At 31.1% G+C, this 19,505-nt stretch overlaps 1 pseudogene; it reads right to left on the reverse strand.

The window, feature by feature from the left end:
* Window positions 1-10,904: 10,904 nt before the first annotated feature.
* On the reverse strand, window positions 10,905-12,225 carry LOC120126224 (annotated as a pseudogene).
* Window positions 12,226-19,505: the final 7,280 nt, after the last annotated feature.

A 19,505-nucleotide genomic window follows, 5' to 3' on the forward strand; every position in this document is an offset into this window, starting at 1 on the left:
TATTTTTATTCGATTTTTAAGTTTATATTCGATTAAATCGTTCGAATATTGAAATCCTTCTCAAGGTCAAAAAATAAATTTTTACTCCTTACTCGTTTTGAAAATTAAATTCATATACTAGAAATAATTTTCAAATAATTTTACAAAGGGTTTCGAACCTTAATCGAGTCAAAAAAATTTTTTAAACCATGCAGTACCGATACTGCAAGAACAATATCAATATTGTTCAAGCAGTACCAATACTCTGGATGGGAGTACCGATACTCCCTTTGTGGTTTTGACAAAAAACGATTCCAGTATACCATTTTCGTACTGATACTCTCAGAGTATCGATACTTTTACTAGAGTACTGATACTTCCATCTTCCAAAGGTCAAATTTTTTGTAATTAATGCATGCAGTATCGATACTCCAAGCCCGAATATCGATACTCAAGGTGTATTGGTAACATTTATTGCAGGAAGCTTCATCTCAACAGCTCTATTAACTCTCACAATAGCCCAAACGACTAGAATTGAACGAGCAGGTATAAAAACAAAATTTCAAGCCATATGTGAAGATGAGAAATCAAAATAAAAAAAAAAGCCAAAGTAATCACAGAGCCAAAAATCAAAGTCAACATTCTTCGATTTCCTATTTTTCTTTCAAGTTTTCACCAAAGTTTTTAATTGCCAATTCACCTCCCCTCTTGGCTATTTTTTCCTCTTGATTGACTCAATAGATATAGAAAAGCAAAGGATAATAAAGAATATCGACGGTTGCAACCAACATTAAAGTTGGTGTTGTCTCCGATCAACAAAAACAAAAAAAAGATGAACGAAACACCAATGAGAGAAAACTAGGTTTTTTTCAATGAGAGAATTTTATATTATAATGACAATGCTACATGAATTTATTGATAGTAACTTTTTAAACTGTAGCTAGAATAATTATATAATTTAAATGATTTCTTATGAAAAACGTAATATTTTGAGTTTTAACCTAAAATGTTATTCATATTACCTTAAAATTTTATACATTTAATATTTTTTTTACAATTATGATCAATTATAATTTTTTTATTTTATATTAATTGATTGTGTTTTAGATTTCACGTATACAAAAGAAAAAAAGAAGAAGAAACTTTTGACTAATAAAATGAATAAAAAATGGAGCTGATATATGTTATTATTATAGAGGTGATGAGAGAAATATAATGATTAAGAAGCGCTGTTCAGCCAACACAATTATAGCGGAATGGCACTGTTTGTTTGTTTTCAAATGATAGCCAATTAATTTAATCTAAACATTTCCAGTTTCCGAGTAGTCAATTATGACGTGATTCCAATAAATGTGGCTGAACCGGAACCCTTGAACCGATGACTGACCATCCATAATAACATCATTTCCCCAATCCAAGGTGCCATTGGCCTGTTGGTTTGAATACAATCATCACACAACCCTTGCTTTTCACCTAAGCTTCACGTGTTTGAGAAACATTTTTAATTATATACTATTTAATCGATTATTGTGTCTATTTATCAATTAAGTTGTTTTGTTTCATCAGTATAATTAAAAACGTGGCATATGTATCGAATTATAAAACGTTTTTAGTTTTATTTACGTCATTAAAAAACTTGATAATAATATATATTTATTTCCATAAATATATATAATTTTATTATAAATTATAGTTTATTATAATCATGTAAAAATTTATTAAAAAGACAATAAATGAACATTGTATTTAAGAAAAGTTTGTGAAGTGTCTGTATAACATTATTTTATTAAACTAAATAAATGAGTATAAACAAAATTTGTATGCTCATTTAATAAATAAATAAAAATAAACAGATGTGTGATCGGTTCATTTCTATTTACGAAGAAACTCGTTTACTCAATTATTTTTTTAAATATTGATGAAGATAGAGATTAAACTGAATATAAAGTGAACTTTAGAATTTAAACTTTAAAACCTAAGGAGCTTAAGGACTATTGGTGTAATCTTACCACTTTTTGGCTTGCAAATAAAATGATAGAAAGTGAGTGTCGGTTGTAGACTACTAAATGAACATGTTCGTGAATGTTTTCAAAAATAAATAAAAGAACAAGATACCAAAAATTTAAACGAACATCAATACCTTAAAAAATAAACGAATAAACACAAATATAATTTTACTTATTCAAACTAAATTGATTTATACCCTTAAAAGACAGCGGGTAATGAAGATAAACAGTAATCAACTTCTTAGTCACGTTACAGTAGCATGGGATTTCGACATATATTATATTACGCTCAATCCGACCAAACAAAGAGAGACCGTCTTCACTATTCCAAAGAAAGCAGTACTTATTATATTTGCATACCAATAATAATAATAATGTTCTTTTCTTTTGTGTCTTTTAAGAGAAAATAAAATAAATCCACAAATCGGGTGTCCAATGAATGCCAAAAAAAATCTAAAGATAATTATGGATTGATTTGTTAACTATTTTTAGAATTATTAAATATATTACTCATATAGTATTTTTAAAATTTTAGATTAAGTTATAAATTTTTATTTTATAAGAGTAAATTTAAAACTAAATAAAATAGCATATGAATTATTTTAAATATTATCCTAATTAAAAAAGGAAAGAGGAGAGGTCCCACGCGCGTGAGGTGGGTTATGAAGAAAGGGGGTAATTAAGAGAAACACAAGTAGAGGACGAGAGCAGGTCAGCCGTGTCATGCTTTAGGGATCATTGCAATAATTGAAGTCATGCAGGCTTTAATTATCATTTCTTTAATTATTGGGTGCTGCCTACATTCAATTATTTCATTATTGCTACTCCTACTTTTGATGTCGGGATAACTAACAGAATGAATGTTCCACACTCCTTTATCCTAAGAATACATATTCGAAAAATTTCTTGGAAGCTAGCAAATGTTAGCAAAGAGCAAAAACTTGTCATGTGCAGATCTATCTTGTTGGATTTCAAACCACAAACTTGGTATTATAAGTGCTCAATATTGTCCAATTAAGTTTATTAGCATTTGAATGCTTGAGGATGTGAGCATCATGTATCATACATACATAAACAGTACAGGCATCCTCCAGATGGGAGTCCATTTTGTTGCTTTTGATCAAATTGTATATGCAACCACTTGTTTCATGATTGTTTACTCGCATGTTTTTTGCATCTGTATGATTGAATCTTGGGTGAGATTATACTGACGCCATTTTATTTTTGGCAGATTGGTAAGACGAAGGCTTTTCTCAGGGCTGGTCAGCATTATCCTGAGGAAAATTCGTTCTTATTTAGCTTGAAGTAGTTTCATTATGCTTCGCCGATCTGCATTACAGATTCAATCTGTCTGCAGAAGTATTTATTCCCGTTAATGCATTTCTAGGTGTAGCAGTTGTAAGTTAACTAAATGGACATATCGACGTTTGGGTTTGGGAGCTGATGAGGTGGGAGAGGCGGGGAGGGGAGGAATATGGTGGTGGTGGTGGGTATTTGAAAAAAAAATCTGGAAATTAGAATTTTTTTTGGGGGTAAATTAGATATTAAATCATTGTTTAAGGATCCATATGATGTTTTAGCAATAATTTAGGGGTAAACTAAATATTAACCTTTTTGTTAACGTTGTTATGTTATCAATTTAACGGAGATGACGATGTAGTGAATATTTTGTTACAAATCAATAATGTTAGTGATCATTTTGTCACAAATCAATAACATTAGTTGTAACATCCCGAAATCCGGGTCAGTGACTAAAATGAGAATTTTTGAAATTTGGGGATCAAATTAGGGAAAATTGAAAGGTTTAAGGATTTTAATAAGAATATTTCAATATTGGATAAAGGGTAAATATGAAAGGATTATAAGGTTACTATGATAATTTGGCTTGGAGGATATTTTTATCTCCCTTATTTAGGAAGATATCACGTGGGGATGGAGAGAATATTCTAGAAAGGTTATTTCTTCTTCTTCCTTCTTCACGTTGGGTTCCATTGTTAAGGGTAAGTTTGATTTTAGTTGTTGATTTCTTGAATATTAAGTAGGTTTTGATTATTTGGGTGTTATATAAGCTTAAGTAAAGCTTATATAAGCTTAAAACACCAAGAGGAGAGAATTAGAAAGGAATTTCTATTAAGAGTTTAGAAATGAACTTTTGTTATAGAAAGGTTTTTGAAGTTCTAAGGATGGATTTGACTTGTCAAAGGGTTAATTAAGAAGTTAGAGGTGATAGAATTGAATTAAGAATACATGGAAAATTTGATGAAATTCTTTGATTCAAGAATTATGGTGAATTATGAGAGATGGTGAAGTGTTATAGTGTTATAATAAGGTTTACATATGTATAGATAAAATTTAAGGCATAAGGAGGGGTTAATAAGTAGAATTTGAGGACAAAGTAAGAATTTTCGAGCTCAAAATGTAATTTCTGGGTTGTGTGCATCGATGCATCTTCAATGTGTATTGATGCACTCTCAAATAAATAAACATCGAATGTAATTAGTGCATCGATGCATAAGGAGTGCATCGATGCACCCCCTTAAGATTAAAACATCGAAGGTGATATGTGTATCGATGCATGAATAGTGCATCGATGCATATGTTAAGGGATGCATCGATACACTATAGAATGTACCGATGCACTTCAATGGGAAATGGAATAAATCTTTCTTTCAGTATAAGAAGTGATAGATTATAATATATCAATTGGATACTGATAGTATAAATATATGATTGTGTAGACATCGATCGGAAGTAAAGTTTGGATAGGTGGTCAGAGTAAGATACGCAAAGAAGAGAAAGAGCTTGGTAGTGTTATTGGAAACCAGGTGAATACAAGATATTAAATATACGTTATGTATAGGGAATTAAGACTTGCGACGAGTCTAATTCCGCTATTATATGATTAGGGGTACTGAAGCATAAACATGTAGCGATATGGTACTAAATGTATTGTATATGAGTAAATGCATATGTTTAATTGATTAAACGCATCTTTATATGTGAACTATGTAAATGTATGTATGTGTGAGAATATGTTATGTGATTCCATAAGATGAAATATACGTGAGTGATATGACTTATATGTGTTATACTAGAATGTTACATGATATGCTATGTATGCTAAATAAGTGATGTGAATACATGTTAGTGTAATAAGCTAGGTTAAATGTTATAACTGAATGAAGGGATTGTATGAGAATATTTATATGCGAACATGTGTTATGAGATAAGAATCATGACTATGAGCTATGTGAAAAATAATACAAGTAAAGGTGAAAAGCTATGTGATAAGTGAATGTGAATTACATGGAAATATTCTATATGAAAGTGAACTATGTGCCTACGTGAATATGTGAAAAGATATAAAAGGTAATGCCTATGTCATGTGTTATGAGAGCTATAGGTATAGTTGGCATGCCAAGAGTCGAGGGATTATCAGTGGTCCTTCGGGACATAGTGGTCCTTTGGGACACAGTGGTCCTTCGGGACATAGTGGTCATACGGGACAAATTTTACGCGCTTCTAGTGAGATTTATACGAGCTGTGGTGACAACATTGTGCACAACCTCTATGCACTCACATACCTTAAGTTCTCAATAGTGTGCATGGGCTTTGAAAAGAAAACATAATTTGATATAATGATACGCGTGTTTCTTGTGAAATGGTACATGTGATACATGATATGTATAAGTGATAAGTTAGGATCACATGATAATAAGGGTAACAAGTGCATATGTGTAATGGTGATATAAGATGTTATACGGTTATATATGATATGCTCATAGTAATTATTCATTTATTGTTGTGTTTTAAAGTTATATTATATGTTTATGTTCAATATATACTCATATGATGAAATTGAATTAATGACAAGGAAATAATTAAGGATAAACATATAAGTGATGGGTTCAATAGGTATATAAGTATAATGTGTATTACATAAGATGTTCATGCATTTGTTAGTTTACTTTATGTATTTACATGTCTCACTAAGTCTATGACTTAGCATGTAAGTGTCTTACACATAGGTGTGGTTAAGCCAGAAGATCAAGCTTTGGATCCGTAAAGCAGCATATCTCCGCACAAAGTTCAGATTAGAAATATTTTGTAAAGTATGTCTTGTCATATAATTAAGTATGTTGGCATGTAACTAAGTCATTAAATATGTACACTCTGATGGAGTCTGTTAAGGTTTTAAATATATTTATGTAAATGAACTACTTTATAGAATAGAAGTTTTTAAATTTTCTATGGTTTTTTATAAAGGTATATGCTTTGACTGGTTAATGTGATACCTCGGACTCGTATCCGGGTCGGGTACGAGTTGGGGGTGTTATATTTAATGGTATCATAGCTAAGGTTTAGCCGATTCTAGGCTTAAATTGAAGTCAAAGTATTTTGAAAAGGTATACATACCAATATAAAGTGAAAGTTTCTGATCTGATAGAGACATAAGTATGATGTCTTCTAATAAAGTTATATGGTTATGTAATAGATGTCTGATAGTGAGAGTTCTTGTAGTGAAAAGAGAAGTAATAGATCTGAGGGTAGTAGCCATTCACCAACCCTGGCCAGGCATGGTGAAGAGCGAACCCCTCCAGTAGTACCAGAGAGAGATCAATGGATACTTTTCTGGACGTTAAATGTTGTTTTGTCACGTTTTTAACCCTCTGCGCCCTCAGCTCCTTGAATGAATATAGCTAAAGAATTAAAATGTTTAGGAACACCTAAGTTTAAGGGTGAAGCTGAGGAATATTCGGTTGCTGCGGATCTTTGGTTGAACGATGTCAAGATTATGTTGGATGGACTTTACTGTTCTGACGTGGAGAAATTAGATGGAATAGTATCTTTGTTAAGGGGACAAGCTAGAATATGGTGGACAAATGTAACCATGAGATTAAGAAGTGATCAAGTGACTTGGTTATTCTTCTTGGAAGAATTCAATCGTAAGTATATTGGTGACCAATATATTATACAGATGAAGCAAGAATTTCTGAATTTGAAGCAAGGGAATTATACAGTGTATGAATACGAATGTGAGTTTAATAAGTTAAGTCATTTTGCTGTTGAATTTATTCTGACTGAGAAAAATGTGTGTGACTGGTTTGTGGAGGGTTTGCGTCCTAGGCTAAGAGAGTTGTTGATAACCTTGAATTTTTCATCATTTCAAGAAGTGGTTAATCGAGCTAAAGCTCTAGAGAGAGCTCAGAATGAAAGATTTAAAGAACAGAAAGTTCAGAAGTCCAAAAGAATGGGTGCTTCGTCAAGTTCCTCTCTATCAAAGAAAAATATAGAAGGAGATTCTCCAACTCCGGAGATGTTAGAATCATATGTTTTTCCTGATAGAATATCAAATTTCAGTCAATTCAGACAATGTTCATATCGAGGAAAGAATCATACAAGAGTTTGTAGAGTGATCTCAGGAGCTTGTTTTAGATGTGGGGATGTTGGAAATTTTATTCGAGATTGTCCATTTATGACTGAAGAGACGATACAGAGAGAAAGATCTACTGTGGTATCTCAACGAAATAGAGGTAGAGGTCGTAGAAGAAATCGATCAGAGTCATTCACTCAACATGATATACAACCACCTGCCCAAGTTTATAATTTAAGGACTGATGAAGATTGTGATGACCCAGAGATTTTGGCAGGTAAATTTCGATATCGTGGTAAAATAGTTTGGTTTTAATAGATTTGAGAATCATCATAGTATTCAGTAAGTGGTAATTAGAAAGATAATTGGAAGATTTGATTAGAAGCAAGAAATAATGAATTGTTAAGAATTAATAGTATATGGTTTCCAAGTAAATAAGTTATATGAAGGTTGTTTATGGAATGAGTAAGAAAGATATATATATATATATATATATATATATATATATTGAGTATCGAAGGAGAACTGTATATGAGTATAAGGTTAATAGTAAGGGTAAAATAAGAATTGTTGAGTATTATAAAGGATTGCTTTATTTGGGGTAAAGTGAAAATTCGAGGATGAATTTTCTTTAAAAGATGGGGAGATTTGTAACATCCTGAAATCCGGGTCAGTGATTAAAATAAGAATTTTTGAAATTTAGGGATCAATTTAGAAAAAATTAAAAGGTTTAAGGATTTTAATAAGAATATTTCAATATTGGATAAAGGGTAAATATGAAAGGATTATAAGGTTATTATGGTAATTTGGCTTGGAGGATATTTTTATCTCCCTTATTTAGGAAGATAACACGTGGGGATGGGGAGAGTTTTTTGGAAAGCTTATTTCTTCTTCTTCCTTCTTCACGTTGGCTTTCATTGTTAAGGGTAAGTTTGATTTTAGTTGTTGATTTCTTGAATATTAAGTAGGTTTTGATTATTTGGGTGTTATATAAACTGAAGTAAAGCTTATATAAGCTTAAAACACCAAGAGGAGAGAATTAGAAAGGAATTTCTATTAAGAGTTTAGAAATGAACTTTTGTTATAGAAAGGTTTTTGAAGTTCTAAGGATAGATTTGACTAGTCAAAGGGTTAATTAAGAAGTTAGAGGTGATAGAATTGAATTAAGAACACATGAAAAATTTGATGAAATTCTTTGATTCAAGAATTATGGTGATTTATGAGAGATGGTGAAGTGTTATAGTGTTATAAGAAGGTTTACATATGTATAGATAAGTTTTAAGGCATAAGGAGGGGTTAATAAGTAGAATTTGAGGACAAAGTAAGAATTTTCGGGCTCAAAATGTAATTTCTGGGTTGTGTGCATCGATGCATCTTCAATGTCTATCGATGCACTCTCAAATAAATAAACATCGAATGTAATTAGTGCATCGATGCATAAGGAGTGCATCGATGCACCCCCTTAAGATTAATACATCCAAGGTGATTTGTGTATCGATGCATGGATAGTGCATCAATGCACATGTTAAGGGATGCATTGATACACTATAGAATGTACCGATGCACTTCAATGGGAAATGGAATAAATCTTTCTTTCAGTCTAAGAAGTGATAGATTATAGTATATCAATTGGATACTGATAGTATAAATATATGATTGTGTAGACATCGATCGGAAGTAAAGTTCGGATAGGTGGTCAGAGTAAGAATAGCAAAGAAGAGCAAGAGCTTGGTAGTGTTATTGGAAACCAGGTGAGTACATGATATTAAATGTATGTTATGTATAGGGAATTAAGACTTGCGACGAGTCTAATTCTGCTATTATGTGATTAGGGGTACTGAAGCATAAACATGTAGCAATATGGTACTAAATGTATTGTATATGAGTAAATGCATATGTTTAATTGATTAAACGCATAATTATATGTGAACTATGCAAATGTATGTATGTGTGAGAATATGTTATGTGATTCCATAAGATGAAATTTACGTGAAAGTGATATAACTTATATGTGTTATACTAGAATGATACATGATATGCTATGTATGCTAAATAAGTGATGTGAATACATGTTAGTGTAATAAGCTAGGTTAAATGTTATAACTGAATGAAGGGATTGTATGAGAATATGTATATACGAACATGTGTTATGAGATAAGAATCATGACTATGAGCTATGTAAAAAAGAATACAAAGGTGAAAAGCTATGTGATAAGTGAATGTGAATTACATGGAAATATTCTATGTGAAAGTGAACTATGTGCCTACGTGAATATGTGAAAAAATATAAAATGTAATGCCCATGTCATGTGTTATTAGAGCTATAGGTATAGTTAGCATGCCAAGAGTCGAGGGATTATCAGTGGTCCTTCGAGACGTAGTGGTCCTTCGGGACATAGTGGTCCTACGGAACAAATTCTACGCACCCCTAGTGGGATTTATACGAGCTGTGGTGACAGCATTGTGCACAACCTCTATGTACTCACATACCTTAAGTTATCAATAGTCTGCATGGGCTTTGAAAAGAAAACATAATTTGATATAATGATACGTGTGTTTCTCGTGAAATGGTACATGTGATACATGATATGTATAAGTGATAAGTTAGGATCACATGATAATAAGGGTAACAAGTGCATATGTGTAATAGTGATATGAGATATTATATGGTTATGTATGATATGATAATAGTAATTATTCATGTCTTGTTGTGTTTTGAAGTTATATTATATGTTTATGTTCAAAATATCCTCATATGATGAAATTGAATTAATGACAAGGAAATAAGTAAGGATAAACATATAAGTGATGGGTTCAATAGGTATATAAGTATAATATGTATTACATAAGGTGTTCATGCATTTGTTAGTTTACTTTATGTATTTACATGTCTCACTAAGTCAATGACTTAACGTGTAAGTGTCTTACACGTTAGTGTGGTTAAGCCAGAAGATCAAGCTTCGGATCCGTAAAGCAGCATATCTCCGCGCAAAGTTCAGATCATAAATATTTTGTAAAGTATGTCTTGTCATATAATTAAGTAAGTTGGCATGTAACTAAGTCATTAAATATGTACGCTCTGATAGAGTCAGTTTAGGTTTTAAATATATTTATGTAAATGAACTACTTTATAGAATAGAAGTTTTAAATTTTTTATGGTTTTTATAAAGGTATATGCTTTGACTGGTCGATGTGATACCTTGGACTCGTATCCGGGTCGGGTACGGGTTGGGGTGTTACATTAGTGACCAATTTGTAACTTTTGAAAGTTCAATAGAGAAAATGAAAAGACATAATTCATATAAATACCCCTAATGTTTGACAGTATATGCAAATTTGTCCATATTGCTTTTATGGAACATTTGACCCCACAACGTTTTATTTTGATTCAAAAGTCACCCCAGTTGGATGAAAATCGTTAATCAACTGACGGTCAATGCCTCCAGCTAACTAAGCAAGCACATGTGGACACAAATGATGACGTGGAATTGACACGTCAGATTTTTTTTTTGTTAAAAAATTAATATTTTTCTCAAAATTTTGTATCAATGAGAGAGCAACACGTGTCGCTCTCCATCTTTAACTTTAATGTCGTACACGAAAATGGTATCTTCTTCTTCCTCCTCCTCTTTGCTCTCCCTCTTCATCGACCTAGGAACTTTCACTCTGATGATACCGTCCAACACTCGCCCATTGGGCCTGAAATCGGATTCTAAAACTGGGTTTTTGTTTTCTTTAAGTTTTAACATTGGATGAGCTTGTTTCGGCGGAACCAACGATGGGGGACGATGACTCAGCCATGGATGGTCGACTTCCTCGTATGAATAACCAAGTTTTGTGATATCGAGAACATCACAAACTTTAATCTTTACTAACTTTAAATTTTCTTCGTAGAAGAAAAAGAAAGAGTCGAGCCAATCGGGATCGGTGATATCTAATAGTTGATCATTAATTTCTCTCCAAACTTCCCAGAGCCGATCGATGTTCGAATGATGAGCATAGAAAATCGGGTCTTTCGCCGCCGAGTAAAACTTGCCCATGTATTCTCTTCTAGGGTTTAAGCTACTTCCGACCCATGTACTCTCAGTGGTGTCGGGTGAATTACAGTAGCCGTCGTGTGCTTTATATGCACATCCCCTGAACAAACCCATTTTTCTCGCGTCGGAGACCATTTGAGTATATATATAAACTTCAAGTTCACATCAGTTTGTTCATCGTTGCTCACATGGGGATGGTTTTGATCAGTGCTGTAAGATAAATCGACAACCAGTGGTGGAAAATGAGGGAAATCGTGCTCCATATGAAAAAAGCTAACTTATTGTTGACATAATAATCCGATATTGACATTCATTCGGGGATATCCCAAGCCCAAAATGGCAACGTGAATGAGTCATCATCGATGAGGCTACTGAGGATTCGTTCGTGGAAGTATATTATCATGCGGTGCCAGGGGAAGAACATCCACATACGGTGGATGTTCACCGAGGAGTTGAAGTGGTTTAGTTGCTCGTACGCACTGGTGTAGAACTAGAAGTGTAACTCAGCTTGACGGGCAAAGCTTTGAGGGTCATTGTAGGGCAACGACTTCATTATCGATAACGCTTTATTGTATTTGGCAATGTAGCTTTCGTTCAAAAGATGTGTCGGACGGTGAACTCTAACCAGCGATCGAGGATCGGGGAACTTGAAATTGACAAAGGGTACCGATTTCTCGAATCCCAGTGGGCAACAGTAAACCAGAAGATCCGGTTAGCCATATGAGTGGTGGCAGGCTATCATGTTCGACCCAATAGCTCTACTCTTTGTAGCGTTGTCATCGACCCCATTGTTGAACGTTGCCCAGAATCGAAGCTTGTCGAGTATCATGCAAAGAGGAGGAAGAAGAAGAGACCATTTTCATGTACGACATTAAAGTTAAAGAGGGACAGTGATACATGTCGCTCTCTCATTGGTACAAAATTCTCAAAAAAATATTAATTTTTTAACAAAAAAATCTGACGTGTCAATTCCATGTCAGCATACATTAATGACGTGGACACACCAAGTCATCATTTGTGTCCACATGTGCTTGCTTAGTCAGCTGGAGGCGTTGACAGATAGTTGACTAACAGTTTCCATCCAACAGGGTGACTTTTGAATCAAAATAAAACGTTGTGGGGTGAAACGTTACAAAAAAAATAATAGGGGCAAATTTGCATATACTATCAAACGTTAGGGGTATTTCTTTGTATTATGCCAAATGAAAACTTACTCAAACTTTAGTGACCATTGGTGTAATTTATCCAGTTAATTATTGTATACTTTGAATAATTTAACTTAAATTAATAAAAAATAAAATTTAAACTTAAAATTTTTAAATTCTCGTAATATTTTCCTTGCAAAACCTTTAATTACGTCATAAGTAAGGGATTTAACGAGAAAAATTGAGTTAGCGTTGTAATCCTATAGACTCAGACTATACGTTACGATTAGATCTAACGGATTATATAAAATACTCCAAAACATTCTTCAATACTTTAAAATCATATTATGACAAAAAAAAATAGTAAACACATGAAAGGTCGCAAGTAAAACATTTTATAAAATAATATCAGTATCGTAATAACTTATACATCAGTAATAAAATACATCATAAAATAAGTATATCAAAATATAAACACATGCCACCAAAATAAAGGCAGTTTGGAGGATGAAAACATTACAACAAAATGTATAGTGTGAAATGTGTCGATGCTCCAAGTACCAAGTCTGGGATGCATAACCAAAAGTATATTAAAAATGAGAAAGTTGGGGGAGTGAGCTAGGGAGCTCAGTGTGTTCCAGTAAGTGCAATATAAAACATACGAGCAAGTTTAAAAATTTATTCAGTAACATAGTAGAAAAGGCAATGAGATTTTCAGTAAAATCACTTAGCTACCCTCAAATCATATACTGATATAAAGTTCCTCAGAACTATATCCATAAGTACTTGCCCTATACTCATTCGGTATATGAGCTAACCTAAGAGAGTATCTTGGGCCATAAGGATTTACCATAGTCGAAGTGTAGGAGCACACTTGAGGTGGTGCCTTAAGTCCAAAATGACTTACCCTATGTCCATTAGGCATAGGAGCCATCCTAAGGGGGTGCCTTAGATCCATAAGGTTTTATCCTAGGCCTATTGGACCTAAGAGCCTGCTCAAGGGTCACCTTAAGTCCATAAAGAATTACCAGTTTGATTGGTGTTGAACTTGTAGAGGTTGTATATCCCAGAGAGTGCCCCAATAAAACAATTTAAGATATGACTAGAAGAATCAAGAAAATATAAATCAGACATTTATTTTTCAGTAAAATCGATAATAAGATAACATATACCAAACAAACATAGTTTATAAATATTAAATCAGAATCAGGATTTCAATCAGATAAATCATTCACAAGTTAAATAAAAAAACAATCATATTACAAAATAGAATGAATAGTTATCTGCACATGATAATCCAAACAAGTATTTAAAACATTTATATAGCACACAAGGAACACGCCTCTTAAAATGGATCAGTCTGGAATGTCTACTAAGCACCAACCTTGCCACACTCTACATCAATGCTCAAACTTAAGCCATAATGAAACAAGGTTACTACTGAAGTTAAATCTAAATATAAGTATTCAAATGGTTTACAAAATCATACGAGCAATCACGAGCTCGTGTGGTTGAACAGATCGAAAAAACTGAGTCGAGCTGACGATTGGTCAGGAGAATCACGAGTACTTTAATAAAGAACATCACAAATCGATTTTTGTTTAATTTAAATGCGCTTAAATAAAATATTTAAATACATATGCATGTTCGGGGTTCAAGGTCAAATTTGGGGGCTTTCTATCTAAAATTTGTTAAAATAGACCACAAAATCAAACTCGTAACGTCAAAAACCCAAAATATGACTTTTTAAAAAAAGTCAAATTTTGGTCAAAGTCAGCTTTGGTCAAATTCAACAAGTCAAGTCAAAATTAACTTTTCGATCAAAGTCAATGGTTCGATCAAAGTCAATAGGTTAGACCGGCTTGAGTTAACTCAGATCGATTGGCAGGGTGTCTTGCTGAGTGGAGGACAAGGCTAAGATCGGAACGGGGTAACACTTCTGATGATTAGGGCAATGTGAAGCACGGAAAGCGAAGAAGACTGAAATTTACAAAAAAACAATGAAGTAAAACTTGGGTTTTTGATGCCACTTTGCTGGGGTTTCTACGACGAACGACGAGGTGTCTTGGATATGGGGAAATTAGGTTTTGGTTGCGGGTCGACAGTGAACATATTGGTGGTAGTGGTGCACACCACGAACGACGGGAAAGGGCGATCGAAGCTACAACGACGAGGGGGCAGCAGGGGATTTTCTAAGTACTGGTTTTCATGGAAGAAACTGATTTTGGAGTGTTAGAGCTGATCCGATATAAAAGTTAGTTTTAATATTTTAAAACTTAACAGTGTCCTAACTTAAATGGTAGATGCATGGACAACCTTACTCCAAAGGTCGAGGGTTTAAATCTTATGAACCTTTTTTTTGCTCATTTTTTATGGCTAGAAAGGATGGGTAAGTTCAAGGTTATCTATGAACTAATGGAAAAAATTAACGAAATCCCCAAACTCCTAAAGTTTAGCAATTTAGTCCCCAAATTAAGTTAATGAAATAAAAATAATCAAATAGGCGTGACAAGTGCATTAGGTATATCGTTTTATAAAATCTTTTATAGTAAAATATAAAATGTAAAGACAAAAAGACATTAAAGCATTATATTTTAAAAAAATTAATATAGTTTTCGTATTATTTTTTCTCTTAATGTGGCCGTCCAACTCAGAAAACAAACTCAATATGTCTCTTTGACCAATGTTTTCCTTCGTTGACCGTTACAGTACTGACGTGCCAGTCTATGGTGACGGATGACATGACAGATGAACTAAATTGATTTTTTGGTTTTTTTCGATGGTCAATTTAGTTGTTTTTAAAAGTTTAAGAACTAATTAATTTTTTTTAAAAAAATATTTTAAATTTTAAATATAAAATTATGCAAATATTCAAAAAATAAAATATAAAAAATAAAATAAAAAGGAAATTACTAAAATGTTAAATATACATATTAAAAATACTAAAACTATTATATTTTTTTTAAAAAAAATTGAATATATATCGTAGGTTATAAAAAAGATAACTTATTAAAAAATAAAAATATTTTAAAAATAATATATACATGTAATATATAGGTTTATCATCAGTACTTATATAAAGTATTGTTAATGGATTAATCGAGACTTAAAAATTTAAATTTGTCGATACTTACAAATTTTGAATTAGTCGTAACTTATTATGTTTCCTAATTATATTTTAAGTCGAAAATTATTATGTTTCCTAATTATCTTTTATGTCGAAACTTATTATATAATTATCTTTTAAATTAGTCGAGACTTGCAAAAAGATAATTAAAAAATGTAATAAGTTTCGACTAATCCAATAATTATAAGTCTCGACTAATTTAAAGTTTATAATTCTTGATTAATCCAGTAAGAATACTTTGTATAAGTATTGATGATACTCCTATATGTTATATATATATGTTACGTATAATATATCATTTTAGAAATATTTTTTAATTTTTAAATAATTTATAAGTAATTATTTTAAACCCTATTATATATATATATATATATTCAATTTTTAAAAAAAATTATAATATCTTTAGAATCTTTAATACGTATATTCAATTTTTAGTAATTTAATTTTCATTTTTAATATTTTTAATATTTAATTTTTAAATTTTTAAATAATTTTATATTTAAAAATTTAAAATAACTTTTTTTTTAAAATTAAATAATCCCTTGAACTTTTAAAAAACCAATTTAATCCTCGAACAAAACTAAAAAAACCAATTTAACTCATCTTGCATGTCATCGACCATTGTGGACTGTCATGTTAGCACTGTGGACTGCCCCAGAGATGGACCTAGGGGAGCAAGTAGGGGTGGTCGCCCCTTAAAAATTCTAAAATTACCATATATTTTATATTTTTTCTATGTATTTTCTATTGAAAATATATTTTCGCCCCTAAAATTTTATAATTTCAAGTTTGTCCCCTAAAATTTTATAAAATTCAAGTTCACCCCTCAACTTAAAATTCTACGTCCGTCCTTGACTGCCACGTTAGTACATTAAACTACCATGTCAGGACGTAACAGTTACAGATGAAAAACGTTAGTCAAAAGATCACATTAAATTTATTTCATGAGTTAGAGGGCAACATTGAGAAAAAAATAATATGATGATCATATTAATTTTTTTAAAAAATACAAAAACCTCTAATATATTTTTACCAATTTAAAATATTTTTCACTTGAGCTCTATGAATGGCTCTATGCCTCTATCACCGTCCCCATAGGGATGGAATATTTTTCTATCATAATAAAATATAAAATTTAAAATATTCCAAAATTCAACGAATTGAATAAGTCCAAGCATGCTTATCTTTACCGAGTTTCTTTTATTCTACCTCTTCATTATTATTAATTTATTCAGTACCAATCAACATAGAATTTTTTTATTGATATTTATGTTAGTCTAATTCTACTCGACATTGTTTAAATTAGTTGATAATTATCAAATCATTAAAAATTAAAATTAAAATTAAAATATAAATAAAAGAAAAGAAAATTTATTTATGCAATACAAATCAACCATTGTTTCTATATACTAAGCATTGTCTCATCCACTAATAAGAAACAAAATTAGCACGCAACAATATTTATATATACATATAATATATATGCTGATCATTGAAGTATTATTATACAATTTTCAGCCTATAAATATACTAGCATAGTAAGAAAAATGAGTTTATATCGTGCCACATTAAATACCCAACCTAAATTCAATTAAATAGACTCAATAAAATCCACAAGCCATAAGAGCCAGAGCTGGAGCTGGAGGATAATAGCAGACGTAGAAGTTTTATGTTATAAGGATATATTTATAAAATTTTAAGAGAGAAGAATTTATAAAATTTTCAAAAATACAAATATAATTTCAATAAAAATATTAAAAAATATCTAAAATATATAAAATTTGATAATTTTAGAAAAACAATCGTCCGCTCTATCGTAATAATAACATTTTACTATGTATCATGTAAGACCTAAATATTATTACGTTCTCCAACTTTAAATTTTAAATCCAATTTTCATCCTATTTAGAAGAGGGAGAGGAAACTCTAGGAAAAAGAGAGGGGAATGCTCCTAATAAATTTAGAACTCATAACCTAAGAGATTATAAGTGAATAAAAATGAATAACTTTGCTAACCGATTAAATATACTTACTTAAATTTTTCTTTTTTGATTAATTTGAGGTAAATACAGAGTAATATGTTACTTGCTTAAACTCAAATATTATTATATGACATCGTCAAAGAAATGTCAATCTAAAGATAATAAAGATAATTATAGTTTATAAGGACGATAGAAACTCTAGAAAATTATTTGAGTTACCCTAAAAAGGTTTTCAATTAATACTTTTTCTATAAGATTTTCGGTTAAAAAGTTTTAAATTAATACTTATATATTCTTTCTGAAATCTTAAAAATTAACTTAAGGGAGTTTTGTAATTTTAATAGTTTTATTCGATTTAATATAATCATGAGCGGAGTCGTTCGGGCAACATGGGTGACAATTGACACCCAATTTTCTGTAAAATATAAATCTTTCATAATTTTTTAATCTATAGTAATTACGAGTGATAATATATGTTTTAAAAGCTCTCAATCATTTAACAATGAACACTCAAATATCTTTATCCGACTCGATCCGAAAATTTTACATCCTCCACCCGACCTGAGTTTTTGAGATAAAATCCGAACCCGACCCGAAATAATATATTTATTAAAAATATTCTTTTAATTCAAGAAAAATAGGGATTTAATTAAAAATATTATATAGAGGGGTATTATTATAATTATCCCTAAATATATAAGGTAAAATTATATTTTTTTCGAGTCGAATCAGGTCGGGTCGGGTATTTTTCACCCTAAACCCGAATCGGACTCGATCCGAACACAACCTCTAAAAAACCCAACCCAAACCCGACTATTTTTTTAAACCTGACCTAATCGGATCAGGTCAGGTCGGATCGAAATCCATCGAGTTCGAATCTCATGCCTATCCCTAAATACCTTATTGTTACAAATACTTAAACTCAAAACCTATAACAATAACAATAATCCTTTAACCAAACAAATTATAAAACCATTATTTATACTCAAAAACATATAACACCAGATTTGTTTTTTGATTCTACCTCTGATTATTAGAGATTTGTTAAATAGGGGACACCGGTAACACACCAAACAAAGTACACTATTTATTTACGGGATAAATTACAATCATGATCACTAATTATGGGTGAATTTCATTTTAATCATCAATATTTTTTTAATTTTTTTCAATTAGATCATTCAACTATTTAAAATTTATCAATCAAGTCACATGCCGTTAACATTTGACGTGACATTTGAAAATTGGTATAATTACATATTTAATTTTCATTACCATTTTAATTAATTTAGTGACAAAATGTTAATTGTCGCATTTAATCATTACTTAATTTATTCATTGATTAATTACTTAATTTAATCAATTGGTATAACATTTAATCATTACTTAATTACTTACACATTTAATGAGAATAAAATGTGTAGTTATACTAATGTTTTAACTGTCACATCAACTCCTACATTAAATATTAGTGATAAATGGTTTGACAGATACAATTAAAAGATTGATGATCAAAATAAAATTCACCAATATTAAATGATCATAAGTGTAGTTTACCCTCATGTAAAAGTCAAAACTTTTTTTTAATTAAAAAGTCAGTGGTTATTAAAATTATGGAAGTTTTGGGGAAAGTTCATTAATCCAAAGGGTTGAATGATAAAAATTGAATTTTGCTCATAAGAGTTGAAAGATATAAAGAAGTGTACGGAGGGGAAAGAAGGAGAAAATACTTGGAAGTTGCAGGATTATACATTTCATCTAATTTCATTTTGCTTATAAAATCATTATCCCTTCCAATTTCATTTCGATATCATTCATCATAAAACCTTGAAGATAACAAATGAAGCTATTTCAC

The sequence above is a fragment of the Hibiscus syriacus genome, unplaced genomic scaffold, assembly GCF_006381635.1.
Source record: "Hibiscus syriacus cultivar Baekdansim isolate YM2019G1 unplaced genomic scaffold, ASM638163v2 tig00110450_pilon, whole genome shotgun sequence".
Lineage (NCBI taxonomy): Eukaryota > Viridiplantae > Streptophyta > Magnoliopsida > Malvales > Malvaceae > Hibiscus > Hibiscus syriacus.